We start from the raw sequence: 6,210 nt of genomic DNA, 5'->3' as shown, positions 1-6,210 counted from the left end.
GGGCCCCCTGAGCAACGTCGGGGATTCGGTCTTCTGTACGCCACATTTCCCTCTTCACTCGCCGTTACTGGGGGAATCCTGGTTAGTTTCTTTTCCTCCGCTTAGTAATATGCTTAAATTCAGCGGGTCGCCACGTCTGATCTGAGGTCGTAGTCGGAAAGAAAACGCCGGAGCGTTCGGGGGGGAGCCGGGGAAGTCGGCCGCGGACAAGGGCGCCCGAGGCGCGAGCGTGCGGGCAGCCGGTGGGACACCACGGACAGCCACGCGCGTCACGCAGCCAGGTGCCCCGGGACGGGCCCGGGGCGGACCGGTCGCCAGGCCCCCTTCTCGGGGGGCCACGCGCGCCAGCGGCGTACCTCCGCGGCTGGACCCGGCCAGAGACCCTGCTAACGGGCGATCGGGTGGTCTGACCTTGTGGGGGGACGAAGGGGAAGCGGAGCTCACCCTGCGACGGCCCCAGCCGCGTCCTGGGGAAGCCCCGGGGCGATTGACGATCGAGCGACCCTCAGACAGGCGTAGCCCCGGGAAGAACCCGGGGCCGCAAGGTGCGTTCGAAGTGTCGATGATCAATGTGTCCTGCAATTCACACTAATTCTCGCAGCTAGCTGCGTTCTTCATCGACGCGCGAGCCGAGTGATCCACCGCCAAGAGTCACAGGCAACTTTTCGAAAACGTTCGCCCACCTGCGGGTGCAGGAGAGGCGGGAGGAAGGTGACGTTGTCCGTCCGTCGCCCGCGAGACGGCACGGGCGCCCCGTTCAAGGCTTCCCCTCTGGGAGTCACACAGCACCGTCGTGGGCAGGGGAAAACATTGCCAGGCGCTTGGCCCGGGAGCCCGCCCACCTACCCGGGTGCGAGGGAGGGGGCTACCTGAGCGACGGGAGCAGCCAGCCCCGCAGCCGCCGGTTCCTCCCGAGGTAACCCGGGAGGGACCACGCGAGTCTTCAAACCCCTCAGCCCGGCCACACGGGACCGGGTTGGACCGGGTACCTTGCAACGAGGGAAGGTCGCTCCACCTGCACATCAGCCGTCCGTCGCCGGATCGGCCCGAGCCGTGCCAGCAGAGGCTGGCGATCGGCCCACCACCACCCTCGCCTGGGTCGGAGGCGCCGGAAGGGAAGAGCCAGGCGGCTCCCCATCCCGCACGCCTCCCACCGAGAGGAGCCGGGGTCCCCTCGCAGGCCCTGCCACGCAAGATGGCTGCTCCTCGGACACCCGAGACCCGGTCAGATCGGGCCGGGTCTCGGGACGCCTGGAGGGCCCAGCCGGCGCCAGGGCCTTTTTTTGAGGGAGGGGTGGTACCAGCCAAGGGATGCACTGCCATTCGGTTCCGTGCCGGGTGAGCTTGGGTTCCGTCTCGGAGAGGGACAGGGGATGGGGGCTGCCCCCCATCCCCAGCAAACCTGGCGAAAAAAGGACCATCGGAAAGGGGCTGAGAGGCAAGAGCATACATGGGCCCCTGGGGGCCTCGGCGGGCGGGCCCCGGGTCTGCCTTCCCCCGTCTCGGGATCGCCGGACCTCCCGGAGGTCTGACCCAGCAAACCTGGCGAAGATAGGACCATCGGGAAGGGGCTGAGAGGCAGGAGCGTACCCGGGCCCCTGGGGGCCCTAGCGGGCGGGCCACGGGTCTGCATTCCCCCGTCTCGGGATCGCCGGACCTCACGGAGCTCTGACACAGCAAACTCGGAGAAAAAGGACCATCGGGAAGGGGGCCGAGAGGCAGGTGTGCGTACCCGGGCCCCTGGGGGCCCGCTTCGGGTGGGCCCGTGTGCTGCCTTCCCCTGTCTCGGGATCCACGGACCTCACGGGGCTCTGACCCAGAAAACTCGGAGAGAAAGGACCATCGGGAAGGGGCTGAGAGGCAGGAGCGAACCCGGGCCCCTGGGGGCCCCGGCGGGCGATCCCCGGGTCTGCCTTCCCCTGATTCAGAATCACCAAACCTCATGGAGGTCCGACTGACCCTCTCCCTAGTAAACCGGAGGAAAATTACCCCCCTTTCTTGTAATCCGCGCGCACGAGGTGACAGAGGGGACCCAAGGCGCGAATGTACCCGACCTCCTGGATCCGGGAGGCAAATGGACCCTCATCGAGACTTCCAGGCAAGCTCGGCCATCTGGTTGCCCCATTGGAAAGCATTGTGCGCGACCAGATGGCTGAAGGGACGTGCGCGACCAGATGGCCGAAGGGACGTGCGCAACCAGATGGCCGAGGGGACAGGCGCGACCAGATGGCCGAGGGGAAAGGGGAAAGGGCAGGGGAAGCATCCCCGGGCCCTCCGGACCCCGCCTCGGGCACCCTGCCACACGGCAGGACCCAGGACGGAGCCCGGGGCGGGGGGGAGGGCGCCCTCCCCAGGCCCCCAGGGGCCCGGCCGGAGCTCCAGAACCCAGACGAGCGAGGGGAGGCTCCCGGGACACAACGGAACCCCGTCCCGGGCCTTTGGGGGTGCCGCAGGCCGGGGGATGTGGCCCGGGGCCGGAGACCCCGACCCGGGGCCTGGCCGGGCCCCTGGACCCAGCCGGGGCTCCCAGGCCCGCAGGCGCAGGGGAAGCCTCCCCGGGCCCTCCGGACCCCGCCCCGGGCAACCTGCCATGCGGCATGACCCATGACGGAGCCCGGGGCGGGGAGGTCGCCCTCTCCGGGGCCCCCAGGGGCCCGGACAGAACTACTGAACCCAGACGAGCGAGGGGAGGCTCCCCGGACACAACGGCAGCCCGTCCTGGGCCTTTGTGAGTGCCGCAGGCCGGGGGAGGGTGCCCGGGGCCGGAGACCCCGACCGGGGCCCGGCCGGGCCCCTGGACCCAGCCGTGGCCCCCAGGTCCGCAGGCGCAGGGGAAGCTTCCCCAGGCCCTCCGGACCCCGTCCCGGGCATCCTGCCACGCGGCAGGACCCAAGACGGAGCCCGGGGCGGGGAGGCCGCCCTCCCTGGGGCCCTCAGGGGCCCGGCCAGAGCTCCTGAACCCAGCCGAGGGAGGGGAGGCTCCCTGGCCACAACGGAACCCTGTCCCGGGCCTTTGGGAGTGCCACAGGCCGGGGGACAGGGCCCGGGGACGGAGCCCCTGATCCAGGGCCCAGCTGGGCCCCTGGACCCAGCCGGGGCTCCCAGGACCACAGGCGCAGGGGAAGCCTCACCGGACCCTCCAGACCCCTTGTCCCGGGCACCCTGCCACGCGGCAGGCCCTGGGACAGAACCAGGGCAGCATCCATGCCCGTCCAGCGGCCGGCTGAGGACCGAGAGGGGTCCCAGAGTACCCTGTCCCTAGTAATCCGGAGGAAGGCTACCCCCCTTTCTTGAAACCTGCGCGCTCCGAGTGACGGAGGGGACCCTTGGGGCGAATGCGCCCGGCCACCTGGAGCCCTGGTTGGGATACGGGAGGCGAATGGACCCTCATCGGGACTTCTAGGCCAGCCCAGCCATCTGGCCCCCCTTATAGGAAAGCATTGCGCGCGACCAGATAGCCGAGGGGAAAGGAGCGACCAGATGGCCGGCAACTGAAAGGACTCCCGTCTGCCCGCCCAGAGCCGGGCCATAGCGGTAGGGCTCCCGCCTGATCCAAGGGCTCGGTGGGCTCTGCTTTCCGGGGGGGGCTCGGGGACAGCGGCTGGGCCTCAGGCATGGGGAGGACCGACGGAGCTCTCGGGCCCGGGCGCCCCGGGGGAGGACTGCCCGGGACCCGTGGACCCCGTCCCTGGGCACTTTGCCACGCCGCGGGCCAGAGGAGGGAGCCCCGGACGCCTGGGAGGATGTTGCCCGGGCATAGCCCATCTGCTCCCCGGCAAAGAACCACCAGCCCCGGAGGGGTGTTCCGGCATTCCCTGCCCCTACTAATCCGGAGGAAGGCTACCCACCTTTCTTGTAACCCTCACGCTCCGAGTGACGGAGGGGATCCTAGGCGCAGATGCGCCCGACCTCCTGGAGCCCTGACTGGGATCCGGGAGTCAAATGAGCCCTCATCGGGACTTCCAGGCTGGCCCGGCCATCTGGTCGCCCCATTGGAAAGCATTGCGCGCGACCAGATGGCCGAGGGGAGAGGTGCAACCAGATGGCCGGGACTGAAAGGACTCCCATCTGTCCAACCCCGAGCCTTCGCGCTAGGATTCCCGCCTGCCCACGCAGGGCTCCGTGGCTGCAGGGCTCCGGGGCTGCAGGGCTCCAGGGCTGCAGGGCTCCGGGGCTGCAGGGCTCCAGGGCTGCAGGGCTCCGGGGCTGCAGGGCTCCGGGGCTGCAGGGCTCTGGGGCTGCAGGGCTCCGGGCCTGCAGGGCCCCAGGGCTCCGGGCTGAAGGGCTCCAGGGCTGCAGAGCTTTGGGGCTGCAGGCCTCGGGGGGGCTCGTAGACCCCACGCTGGGCCTCAGGCATGGGAGGCCCGGCGGAGCTATCCAAGGCCCGGATGCCCGGGGGACCCATGGAGCCCGTCCTGGGCACTTTGCCTCGCCGCAGGCTGGAGGAGGGATCACCGGACGCCCCGGGGAAGTGTCGTCCGGACTTGGCCCATCTGGTCCCCGCCTAAGAACCGCCATCTCCAGGAGGGGTGTCCCGGCATACCCTGCCCCTACTAATCTGGAGGAAGGCTACCCACCTTTCTTGTAACCCTCGTGCTCCGAGTGACGGAGGGGATCCTAGGCGCGGATGCACCCGACCTCCTGGAGCCCTGACTGGGATCCGGGAGTCAAATGAGCCCTCATCGGGACTTCCAGGCTGGCCCGGCCTCTGGTCGCCCCATTGGAAAGCATTGCGCGCGACCAGATGGCCGAGGGGAGAGGTGCGACCCGATGTCCGGGACTGAAAGGACTCCCATCTGTCCAACCCCGAGCCTTCGCGCTAGGGTTCCCACCTGCCCACGCAGGGCTCCGTGGCTGCAGGGCTCCGGGGCTGCAGGGCTCCGGGGCTGCAGGGCTCCAGGGCTGCAGGGCTCCGGGGCTGCAGGGCTCCAGGGCTGCAGGGCTCTGGGGCTGCAGGGCTCATGGGCTGCAGGGCTCCGGGGCTGCAGGGCTGCAGGGCTCCAGGGCTGCAGGGCTCCGGGGCTGTCGGGCTCCAGGGCTGCAGGGCTCCGGGGCTGCAGGGCTCCGGGCCTGCAGAGCTCCGGGCCTGCAGGGCTCCGGGTCTGCAGAGCTCCAGGGCCTCGGGCTGAAGGGCTCCAGGGCTGCAGGGCTTTGGGGCTGCAGGCCTCGGGGAGGGCTCGTAGACCCCACACTGGGCCTCAGGCATGGGAGGCCCGGGGAAGTGTCATCCGGGCTTGGCCCATCTGGTCCACGCCTGAGAACCGCCATCCCCAGGAGGGCTGTCCCGGCATGCCCTGCCCCTACTAATCCGGAGGAAGGCTACCCACCTTTCTTGTAACCCTCGCGCTCCGAGTGACGGAGGGGGTCCTAGGCGCGGAAGCGCCCGACCTCCTGGAGCCCTGACTGGGATCCGGGAGTCAAATGAGCCCTCATCGGGACTTCCAGGCTGGCCCGGCCATCTGGTCGCCCCATTGGACAGCATTGCGTGCGACCAGATAGCCGAGGGAAAGGTGCGACCAGATGGCCGGGACCGAAAGAACTCTCAGCTGCCCACACCAAGCCATAGCGGTAGGGCTCCCGCCTGCCCTTGCAGGGCTCCGGGGCTCTGCACCAGGGTCTCTTGTCCCGCGCAGATGGACACTTGGCAGGCCGCAGGATTTGGGATCCCAGGCCCTGACCAAAAATCAGGAGGCCCGGGGCCGGTCCCTGCTTCTCAACGGAGCCAGGCCGGGGAGCTCGGGGAGCCTACCCAAGCACGATGGACCCCAGTCCTGGGCACATGGTCCCTCAGGTTGTGCGCTCGTTTTCCACTATTTTTTTCAAAATTCCGCGAAGAGGCATTCCGCAAATTCCGCCCAGGGCTAACCAAACTCCTACTTCCGCAAGGAAAAGACTTAGTCCGCCACACACCCACCTGGCCCGGTCCCTGCTTCTGATCCCAGCCAGGTCCGGGGAGCCTCCCTTGGCCCGATGGACCCCATCACTGGCACCCGGACCCTCACCAGGCCGCAGGACGGGTGCTCCCGCACCACTTGGTCATATAGGGGTGGGCAGAAAATTCCGCTCCGCCAGCGTAGCAGATAAAGCCAGCCACCCCTGCTCACCAGCCCGGTCCCTGCTTCTGAAAGCAGCCAGGCCGGGGAGAGCCTCCCCGGGCCCCAGTGGACCCCTGTCTCCAGCGCCCGGACCCTCGGCTGGCTTGCAGGACGG

General features: G+C 69.3%; 1 non-coding gene and 1 pseudogene across 1 annotated transcript; both read right to left on the bottom strand.

The window, feature by feature from the left end:
- LOC146871786 (28S ribosomal RNA) overlaps positions 1 to 150 on the bottom strand; it is a 4,211-nt pseudogene extending 4,061 nt beyond the window's left edge.
- A 349-nt stretch (positions 151 to 499) lies between these two features.
- LOC146871785 (5.8S ribosomal RNA) lies at positions 500 to 653 on the bottom strand. Its single transcript, XR_014959680.1, has one exon. It is a non-coding gene; the product is annotated as a 5.8S ribosomal RNA (ribosomal RNA).
- Between the last annotated feature and the right edge of the window lie 5,557 nt (positions 654 to 6,210).

The sequence above is a fragment of the Triturus cristatus genome, chromosome 1_1 (genome assembly GCF_964204655.1).
Source record: "Triturus cristatus chromosome 1_1, aTriCri1.1, whole genome shotgun sequence".
NCBI lineage: Eukaryota > Metazoa > Chordata > Amphibia > Caudata > Salamandridae > Triturus > Triturus cristatus.
Note: the sequence above shows the minus strand (reverse complement) of the source record. Positions and strands in the feature narration are given on the sequence as shown.